This window comes from Lagenorhynchus albirostris, chromosome 12 (genome assembly GCF_949774975.1).
Source record: "Lagenorhynchus albirostris chromosome 12, mLagAlb1.1, whole genome shotgun sequence".
NCBI classification, from domain to species: Eukaryota; Metazoa; Chordata; class Mammalia; order Artiodactyla; family Delphinidae; genus Lagenorhynchus; species Lagenorhynchus albirostris.
In genome coordinates, this window is record NC_083106.1 from 51,788,331 (window position 1) to 51,799,826 (window position 11,496).

Consider the following 11,496-nt stretch of genomic DNA (forward strand, 5'->3'; position numbering starts at 1 on the left):
ATGGAAAGAAGGGAGGATGGTAATTAAGGTCCGGGAGTGCCTCCTATGAGTCGGCGGCTTCGGCAAAGCCTGAGGTCCCTAACAAGGGGCAGGAGCATGGCAGTCAGCCCAGGGCTCACATTCATGAAGGGCCTCAGATACAAACTTGTATTTGTCAATGACATAAAAGACTCAAGTACATGGAGACAATAACAGGAATTTTTGTCCCTTATAAAATGACATCTCATGAAGTATAAACTAATATTTTTTAGCATATCCTTATCTTGCAAATACATAATTATATTTGTGTATGCTAAGAATATTAATTTTTAAAAAGTAAAAATTTAGTAAAAGTAAAAATCAGTATTTTCATAACCCTATTTTTGACATTTTGACTTTTGGTTGTTGTTGTTGTTCTAATGTATTAGGAGTTTCTAAAATGGGAGTGAGCTCGGCCTCTCTTAATTTCTGAGGAGCCCTGATAATATTTAAGCCCCACAGCCACCCCAAGAGGTAAATATTATGGTCCCATTTCATAAGTGAGAAAACTGAGGTTCAGTAAGACTAAATTAATTGACCTGTCTTGCAAAGTCATGTGACTGGGCTTTGAACCCAGGTCTGTTTGATACCAGAACTCATGGTGCCACTTTCACATGTTAAAGAAGATGAAGGGTGAAACTGTAGGTTTTTCTCCACTTAAATGCACCAGAGCACCCCCTCTGCCAAGGTCCCCGGGACCACATGGTGCCCTTGTGTACAGTCTTGATCATAGCCAGGCTGCTGGAGGAACTACTCACATCCTGCTAGAACCCTTCCCCAAAGCTCTGCTGCTCCTGAAAATGTTTCAGGACTACTTGGAAGAAGGACACACAACTGAGAAACTTCACTCAAGGCCTGCATTTGACCAGAAATAGAGAAATATCTTTGCAGGACCTTCCCTACATTCTTAAAGAGAGGACCACACATTAAACAGAGCAGAAATGCCATCTCTGGTTGCTTGCTAAGCAAGAGCAGGGCTTACTATCGCCATGCTGGACAGATCCTAAAGGATTCGGAGCACCTGATGTAAACAGACTCTTCTTCAGCTAGCATGGTGGGAGGAGAGTAGAGAAGGAGTGGGAAGGGCCCAGTCCCACCGAATGCATGCCACATGGATGCAAAAGGCCAAATGCATTATCCTCATTTTCCGGAGGAAGAAACTAGAGGTAAGAGTAACTTTTCCAAAGTCACATGGCAAGTAGAGCTGGATGGAATTCATCCCAGGTCCGCCTGGCTCCAGAGAGGATGCCCCTCCCTCTACAATAGCATGTGAGGCGGCATAATGCAGTGGTCAGGAGCACACATGTAGCTTTGTTACACAGGTTCAAATCCCAGCTCTGACACTTACTACTGAGTGACCTTGGGCAAGTCGAGAGACCTCTATTCCTCAGGGTTCTCATCTGGAGAAATAGGAGTAATAACTGTATCTACCTCAGAGTTGTTATAAGGATTAAATGGAGCTTCTGGGTTGTGAACATGTGGAGGTGCTGGGAGAGGGGTGTGCTTGGAGAGGGCATGGAAGCTCTGTGGTCCCTTCTCCATACCTTGCCCTATGCATCTCTTCCATCTGGCTGTTCCTGAGTTGCATCCTTTTATAATAAACTGGTAATCTAATTGATCTTAAATTGGAAAAACAAAAACTAAAAGTGAATGAATTGTCATTGGAATCAGAGTATGAGAAAATAAAGGACTCCACTTTTGATGACTGAAAGAACATTCAAGGACCCAGGACTCGGGAAGATCCTGACCTCTTTCAAGGACAAAATCCAAAAATCCTTACGACTAAGAAACTTGACTGTGCTGATTTTCTTTTTTTTTTAACAAGTAAGTTATCATCAACTGGGATTCCCACTATATACTCTTATCCAGTGGAAAGAGAATTCCAGACCTGCAGAAGCCTCAATGAGAGTAGTTTGACGGCAGATAACCTTGACAAAAAGTTAAGTACAGGTCTTTATACTTTCCGACACTTCCATTTGCAAATGAAAATAACAACATTGGCCACATGTATTTTATACCTTTCAATAAATATGTGAATACTGCTATAAAAACAAAAACACTAAACAATGCCAGGATTAGAACAGTGCCTGGCATACAATAAATGCTGTGCTATGTAAGAATCTGCTATTATTGTTTTATACAATTTCTCCATGTCAACACAGTACAATGAGCAGGGTTTGTAAAAATACCTATCCTCTATATACATATGTAACAGGATGTTGAAATGGAATGCTTTGTGCTCAGTTTCAGGTAAACCTCAAATCTGAGAACAAACCCGTAGTGCCAGGTACCTGCACATTCCAAAGTGAGGTGCATCGACCGCCTATACCAGGACTTGCAGAGGTGATGTCTCAGAGCCAGTATAAGAAATTCTAAAGTCAAAGAAGCTGTGAAAGAGATTGCATTTGGAGAAGGCTGCTGCAGGGTGGAATTTTTCTTCCCTCTCTCACTTCCCTCGTGGAAGAGAGAACACAGGTGCTTCCCCTCCCTCAAGCCTAGTGAGAGAAATTCAGGGGGACAAATGGAGAGCTTCATGTGTGTCTCTTAGAGGTTGGGAGACACAGAAGACAAGTGTCTGCCTCACATTTGGGAGATCTAAAGTTAAGGGGCTGAGATTATTGGACAGAAAGAAGGAGGCACTGGTATTTGGACTGATGGTGAGGGAAGTTTTCCATGGAACAGATGTGGACCCTGCAGGAGAGAGCCAGCCTGGAGCAGTCTTGACGGAGACTCTACCCGAGAAGGGGGAGGGTGTGGATCTGGACTCTAGCAGGGTCAGTGTGGGGTGGACTCAACGCCTGAGGGCTAAGGGGCAAGTTCTGGCCATCCTGGGAATTACAATGAGCTATATGTCCAACAAGAACCCTAGAGAAAACCACAAAAGCCCCTGGAGAGAAAGAAGCAGCTATAAATATCCACTTAAGCCAGACAACACCTTCAACATAAGACAGTGCCCCTTTTCCACCCAAATCCCCACTCCGTCTGGGCCTAACCCACAGAGAATGAGTGTGAGCTGGGACTGAAGAGCAAAGGGGAGCGGGGGGAACAGAGCAGAAGCCGGCTACCCCCTCCCTCCCTGCAGGGGGCCCCACCCAAAACCCACCCTAGCTGGGCAAAGGAAGAATGACCACTTGGATGACATTTAGAATTTTAACTACTACATTGGGCCAGACATTTAAATCACTGGAATTAAAGATTTTTACTTTCTAAGAAGGAGTGATAAATCCAGGGGACGGAAAGGAAATAGTTCATAGAATTTTTTTTTTTTTTTTTTTTTTTTTTTGCGGTACGTGGGCCTCTCACTGCTGTGGCCTCTCCCGTTACAGAGCACAGGCTCCGGACGCGCAGGCTCAGTGGCCATGGTTCACGGGGCCAGCCGCTCCGCGGCATGTGGGATCTTCCCAGACCGGGGCACGAACCCGTGTCACCTGCATCGGCAGGTGGACTCTCAACCACTGCGCCACCAGGGAAGCCCCATAGAACTTTTTTGAAAAGACAGTGATGACAAGGAATAATCTTGATTGTTTCTGCTTTCACATACTGAGTCCTACCCAATCAAAGGAATGCCACTCAGGTGAGTAGCCCTCCTCACAATTCAGAAAGCAGGGCTGAGTTGCGGGTCCAGGTGGAGGGGGTGACCTGGACATGAGAAATGCACAAATGATAAAATACGCACCTTCTAGATTATAAGGGGGGGTGGAATATGAGATTCAAATAGAACAAGGTGAAATCTGTATAACATGTTGTAGCTGCTATAAGGAGAGTGAACATGCAATCATAGAATACATGTAAAACACCAGGAAGCATACAGATGTTCCACTGGTGGAAATGATTTTTGATTAAAGTATATGCTCTTGGTGTCAAAGCCCATGCGAAACTGGGTTCATTCATTCATTCCTTCACACATTCATTGAGCATCAGCTATTACCCCAGCAAGGTTTCTCTTGTCCTGTGTTTATGTCTAATCAGAGGTACACACCGATTAGAAAAGGCCTGGGAAAGGCATGGTCTCCTCAGCCTGAAAGGGTTCAAAAGTAAAGCTGGGGTCGGTATTCAAAGAATGCCTGAAAAATACACTTGACATGGGCATCCTTTCCATTGATTTGTGCTCTGTCAAATGTCGACCTGTCCTTAGCAGATGTGTGAGAGGCACAACCCAATCCTTCAGGCGTTGTCCCACGTGGCCATTACTTTCAGCCCAAGATTTTACAATTCAGCCTGTGCATCAGTTTCTAGATTGTAGCTGTCATCAGCCTCAGCCCAAACCACAGTTTAACTGGCTTTGTCTGGTTACAAACATAATTGGAATTAAAGGTTTAGAAGGAGAGATGAGATAGAGCTAATCTTCTTAAAATAAAAGAAAACACACTCATTTTCTTTTTCATTTTCCTGCACCCCTCATTACAGAGCAGCTCTTCCACGGCGTGCAGATCTAGCCTCGGAGGGCAGCGTATGAAGGGTTCTCCTGGCATCTTCTAAACCTAGGGGGCAGTCGTGGAAACCATCGCCGTCCCTCCACACTTTGTCTCACACTGTGGACGGCCACATCCCAGCTCAGGAGGCACAATTCTGGCACTTGAGCTGCTGTCAGGCTCCCCGCCAGGGAGCACAGTGTGCCCTCCTCCTGGAGGAGGGACAGGAACTCCTACAGAGCCTCCCCTGCCCTAAGGGAAGGAACTGGTGCCTTGGCACACCTCTCCCAAACGGCCCAGTGCCCTGCTCTGGCTCCACCAAACGGAGAATGAAAAGACCTTTTCATGGCTTGAGATCCTTCAGACAGGAAGAAAGCCTTCACACCCTCTTCTGATGAGCCCCATAAACGTGGTTCCCTCTCAGCTAAGGAACAGAGAGAAACTTCAGGAAAACCTCAGCAGAAAGTTGCTCTCCAATAGGGCAAAGGTCTGAAGGAAGGGTGGGGCTACAAGAAGACCCATCGTCCCCCTCCCTCTCTCTTTTTTTCTTTTCTGTCTATTTGGTCAGAGCTCGGATCACCAGGGATGATTGAAAGTGAGATGTTTTGCTAGGAGTTTTCTAAAACCCAAATAAATGAAGCTTAATTTGAGGTAATCTGAGGTAATCCATTAGCTATGAGTTGAAAACCAACCTCAGTTTGTTATCTAAGATGAAGTAGCCTGGATGGGGCTGGTCTTAGAAACCCTGACTCACTGCTTCAGCTGAACTTGAAATTTTAGTTCCTCGACCTATAGCACAATTTTCCCCCAGAAAACACCTTTTAAAGAATATTCACTATCTACTGGAAGCACAATGCTAACATAAGATCCACTTCCTTCGTTCTGCCTCTAAACCTCCTCTTCCTGAATGTTCACTGCAGAACATTCCTTCTTGAAAGCATACAGAAAAAAATACATTCATCTTTAGCAAACCACAAATAGGATGAAACAATGATGAGAACAGTCATTTTTTGTGGCTTTGGAGTTACAATCCGACCAATACAAAAAATCATTGCAAAAGTGGCTGAACTAAAAAAAAAAAAAAAAAAAAAAAAAAAAAAAAAGTGGCTGAACTGATCTTGAAGGAGATAGGCTGGTCCACATAATTAAGCCTCCAGCTCTCCACGCCAGGGTGCCTTCCTAGATAAATAGCTTTATTCCTGCCTTGTCTAATAATAATAACATCTTACCAAATCCTTGTGGTGGGTGGTGTTCCAGTGCTTTACTTGTAATAAACTCACTTAATCCCCACAGCAACCCAGTGAGGCAGATGAGTAAACAGAAGCACAGAAAGGTTAGTAACTATCCCAAGGTCACACAGCTAACAAGTGGCAGAACTCAGATTTGAACCTGAGGTGATGTGACCCCAGAATGTATGCTTTTAACCAATTTACCACACTGTCTACGGGGAACTGGCCACACTTCCTGCCCCTCGTGGGCAGTCCCTAAAAACTTCACAGAAGGAATATCATCCATTAAGTTACATCTACACGGGCTTCCCTGGTGGCGCAGTGGTTGAGAGTCCGCCTGCCGATGCAGGGGACACGGGTTCGTGCCCCGGTCCGGGAGGATCCCACATGCCGCGGAGCGGCTGGGCCCGTGAGCCATGGCCACTGAGCCTGCGCGTCCATAGCCTGTGCTCCGCAACGGGAGAGGCCACAACAGTGAGAGGCCCGCGTACCGCAAAAAAAAAAAAAAAAAAAAACCCCAAAAAAGTCACATCTACACACTAACCCATTTTTAACGGTGATTCATGGGGAAGGGGAAATACCATTTCACATACTGAATGACCTAATAACCTTGTTATACATCCAGCATTAAAAAAAAACAAAAACTCTACCTCAAGTTTCCCTCAAATTAACTGTAGATAAATCCATACTTGCATTTATTCTCAGCCGCCAGGAAACCTAACCAGAGAGTCTGACTCAAAGTATATTAGAAATACATTTTATGAAATGCTCTTTTGGTGTTAGATCTAACTCCATAATTATAGAACGTTAGAGTTGAAAAGGGCCTTGGAGTTTTTAGAATTTAATCTCCTTAAGGGAGGCTGTCCCAGAAGGATAAAGGAGTTGCCCCAGGTCTTAAGAGCCATTCGGTGGAAGGACCGTCACCAGAACAACCTCACAGACCCCTAGGTTCCAATGTCTTTTTCCTCTTTACCACATTGCTTGCCTCACCCGACGTGACATTTTTATATAAAGGAGTGACATGTTCTCATTACCTGGGGCTAAAGACACTTTCCTATGCTCTGTACAGACAAGGTTAACATAATGATATTCCAACAGTTGAATTTTGTAAATATACTTGAACTGCTTCAATTATGAGTTAGGTGGTGCTTACCTTTCTTCATTTAGAGAAGCAGACAGGTAAATAAGAAACACTAGGACATGGAATATGAGTGTCCTAAGTGGAAAATGTATATTACTTTAATTTTCTATTATTCCATTATATTTCATCACCAGTCATTTGTTCCTGGTGGAAACTGTTGCTGATATTTCTGAAAACCATCAGGAAATGTTTAAAATTCTGTGAAAAAAAAAAGTCTCTTTTTCAAAATGTCTGATCCCTGGCCTGTTCTCTGGTCCAGGAGCTCAGGACTTCCTGCCAGATGGTCTGCCTGCCTCTCATCTCTCTCTGCCAGTGCGTCTGAACACAGCCATTTGATCGTTCCTTGCAAGTCACAGATTTCATACTATCATCTGTATCTCAAAAACCGTCAGCAACTATCCACTGTCTACAGGGTAAAGCCCACACTTTCAGAACCCTAAACAGACAGTACTACATATCTTTCAAGTCCATTTGCCTTTGTGTGTGATACAAACCGTCCTCTCCTGCCAAATTAGTAAGTCTCCAGTTCCCCCAAACACACGTAGTGCTTACCTGTCTCATGGTACCTTAGCCTATGTGGCTTTTCCCTCCCAGGATATCACCTCATCTGTCTGTGCCAATCCCATTCTTTTTTTTTTTTAATATCTTTATTGAGTATAATTGCTTTACAATGGTGTGTTAGTTTCTGCTTTATAACAAAGTGAATCAGCTCTACATATATATATATATATCCCCATATCTCCTCCCTTTTGCGTCTCCCTCCCACCCTCCCTAGCCCACCCCTCTAGGCGGTCACAAAGCACCGAGCTGATCTCCCTGTGCTATGCGGCTGCTTCCCACTAGCTATCTATTTTACATTTGGTAGTGTATATATGTCCATGCCACTCTCTCACTTCGTCCCATCTTCCCCTCCCCCCTCCCCGTGTCCTCTAGTCCATTCTCTACATCTGCGTCTTTATTCCTGTCCTGCCCCTAGGTTCTTCAGAACCTTTTTTTTTTTTTTAGATTCTGTATATATGTGTTAGCATATGGTATTTTTCTCTTTCTGACTTACTTCACTCTGTATGGCAGACTCTAGGTCCATCCACCTCACTACAAATAATTCAATTTCGTTTCTTTTTATGGCTGAGTAGTATTCCATTGTATATATGTGCCACATCTTTATCCATTCATCTGTCAATGGGCACTTAGGTTGCTTCCATGTCCTGGCTATTGTAAATAGATGTGCCAATTCTGATTCACACTGCAAGGTCCAGCCTGGAGGCCTCCCTGACAACCCAAACTTCCTGAATTCCTTTTCTGAAAGCATTTATTACTAGCAACACTGATTTCATATTTGCAGTCTTACTTTAATTTTTCCATGTGCATTTCTCTTGCCTTCCCATCCAGTTTATCCTTTAGAGCAGGATACCTTTTTTAAGACTAAAAATATTTCCTCTGCATTAAACACATAAAGAACTAAGTATCAATAGCTGGTTATTTAATTGCTTTTCCATTTTCTTCCTCCTCCCCCAATATTCTCCTTGAAGAGCTGGCACTGAAAACATTTGGGATGATTTTATACACTTATTCTAAAAACTGAAAAGCTTATAGGATATATCTTTAAGTAAGAGCCTTTTACCTATAATTCATGATTAAATTCAAAGATCACCTGTTAGAGTACTTATTAATAGGTTAAGAGAATTAAGAAAATAGGAACAGATGAGCTTAATGTGTTTTTGTCTTGCTTTTAAAATCTACCCAAATTTGCCTCAACATTGGTGGCTAAAGGGGAATAAGAATATAAATTGAGGCTCACTTACTATATGTTTAAATATTTCAACGTTATAAATGAAGCTAACAAACTATTAAAGTATGTTCTAATTTCTTGCCTTTAAAAATACACCTTCAAGGCTTCCCTGCCGGTGCAGGGGACGCGGGTTTGTGCCCTGGTCCGGGAGGATCCCGCATGCCGCGGAGCGGCTGGGCCTGTGAGCCATGGCCGCTGAGCCTGCGCGTCCGGAGCCTGTGCTCCGCAACGGGCGAGGCCAAAACAGTCAGAGGCCCGCGTACCGCAAAAAAAAAAAAAAAAAAAAAAAAATACACCTTCAAAATGACCTCAAGCCCAGCTTTGCCTCCTTCTCTTCCCTCCCGTCTCCATTCTGCACTACAAGTGGCCTCCCACGTTCGCAAGTGGATATTACCTTGCTTCTCCATCCTCTGGACACACTCCCTGCCACCTCTCAGGCCTGGGGCTACACACCGTGGTAGCAGGGCCTGCCCTCAGGGAGGAAGGCAAAGAAGAGTTCTTTTTAACGTGGGGCCATTCTTGCCCAGGTCTAGGGGAGATATTGAATCTGCTCTTTTTTACTTCTTAACATAAATTCATTCAGAATTTATAGCTGCATTCAAAATACCAAATAAAAGTAAAACCTTTATGACTTTAAAAAATCAGTTAAATTAAATTTCATCTTCTTAAATGTAAAAGCACTTTAAAAAGAGAAATATATAGTACAATTATAAATGTTTGCAAGTTACTACACACTATAACTATTGCTAGGAACATATCACTGTGTGAACAGCAAGATGGTTAATATTAAAAACACATTGGCGGGTGTTGGCTGAGCCGGTCTCTCGGGCCTGACAAGTCCTCGTGCTCTCTCTCTGTGGTGATGACGGTGAAAACCGAGACTGCTAGGGACACCCTCACTTACTCCAGGATGAGGGGCATGGTAGCAATTCTCATCGCTTTCATGAAACAGAGAAGGATGGGCCTGAACAACTTTATTCAGAAGATTGCCAATAACTCCTATGCATGCAAACACCCTGAAGTTCAGTCCATTTTGAAAATCTCCCAACCTCAGGAGCCTGAGCTCATGAATGCCAACCCTTCTCCTCCACCAAGTCCTTCTCAGCAAATTAACCTGGGCCCATCATCCAACCCTCATGCTAAACCATCTGACTTTCACTTCTTGAAAGTGATCGGGAAGGGCAGTTTTGGAAAGGTTCTCCTGGCAAGACACAAAGCCGAAGAAGCATTCTATGCAGTCAAAGTTTTACAAAAGAAAGCGATCCTGAAAAAGAAGGAGGAAAAGCATATTATGTCGGAGCGGAATGTTCTCCTGAAGAACGTGAAACACCCTGTCCTGGTGGGCCTTCACTTCTCTTTCCAGACGGCTGACAAACTGTACTTTGTCCTAGACTACATTAACGGTGGAGAGGTTGTTCTACCATCTCCAGAGGGAGCGATGCTTCCTGGAACCACGGGCTCGGTTCTATGCTGCTGAAATAGCCAGTGCCTTGGGTTACCTGCACTCTCTGAACATCGTTTATAGAGACTTAAAGCCAGAGAATATTTTGCTGGATTCACAGGGACACATTGTCCTTACTGACTTTGGACTCTGCAAGGAGAACATTGAACACAATGGCACGACATCCACCTTCTGCGGCATACCCGAGTATCTTGCACCTGAGGTGCTTCATAAGCAGCCTTATGATAGGACCGTGGACTGGTGGTGTCTGGGGGCCGTCTTATATGAGATGCTCTATGGCCTGCCTCCATTTTATAGCCGAAACACAGCTGAGATGTACGACAACATTCTGAACAAACCCCTCCAGTTGAAGCCAAATATTACAAATTCTGCAAGACATGTCCTGGAGGGCCTCCTGCAGAAGGACAGGACAAAGAGGCTTGGTGCCAAGAATGACTTTATGGAGATTAAGAATCACATCTTCTTCTCCCTAATTAACTGGGATGATCTCATTAATAAGAAGATTACTCCCCCTTTTAACCCAAATGTGAGTGGACCCAGCGACCTGCGGCACTTTGATCCCGAGTTTACCGAAGAGCCAGTCCCCAACTCCATCGGTCGGTCGCCCGACAGTATCCTCCTCACAGCCAGCGTCAAGGAAGCGGCCGAGGCCTTCCTGGGCTTTTCCTACGCACCTCCCGTGGACTCTTTCCTCTGAATGGTCTTAGGGTTGGTTGTGAAGGATTTTACGGGCGTTTTTGAAATGTTTTAGTTAGCCTTTTGGCAGAGCTGCCAGCTGACAGGACATCTTAAAAGAGAATTTGCACATCCCTGGAAGCTTGCACATCTTGGCAATCTTATTGCACACTGTTTGCTGGAAGCTTTTCGAAGAGCACATCCTCCTCAGTGAGCTTGTAAGGTTTTCCTTTATTCTTCCTTCCAATGTAGTGCTATCTTTGAAATGAGCAGTAGAGGGCTGCCCCAGGCAGATGCAGTGGTCTCATTCGTAGGAGGACGCTGTTCGGAGAAGGAGCTTCTGAAGGTCTGTCCGGGCCGTGATAACGCATCTTATGAAACGTGCCTTTTCTGATGAGATCGTGTTAGCTCCAAAGTTCTTTCTGTTGCCGAGTGTTTCCGTTCTGTTCTTCCTTGTGGACTTTCCTGTGTGATCAGCCGTATGAGTGTGGTATGCTTGCTCACAGAAGGACTCAGTTATAAGCATCAATGTGATACTTGCAGGACACTACAACGTGGGACATTGTTTGTTCTTCCATATTTGGAAGATAAATTTATGTGTAGGCTGTTTTATTTGTAAGATATAGTTAATAACTAAAATTTATCGAAAATGGTCTTGCAATGACTTGTATCCAGATGCTTAAAGAAGCATTGCTGCTACAAATATTTCTATTTTTAGAAAAGGTTTTTATGGACCAATGCCCCAGTTGTCAGTCAGAGCCTGGTGTTTT

General features: G+C 44.1%; 1 pseudogene; it reads left to right on the forward strand.

Moving 5' to 3' along the window:
• Positions 1–9,406: 9,406 nt before the first annotated feature.
• On the forward strand, positions 9,407–11,291 carry LOC132530280 (serine/threonine-protein kinase Sgk1-like; annotated as a pseudogene).
• Positions 11,292–11,496: the final 205 nt, after the last annotated feature.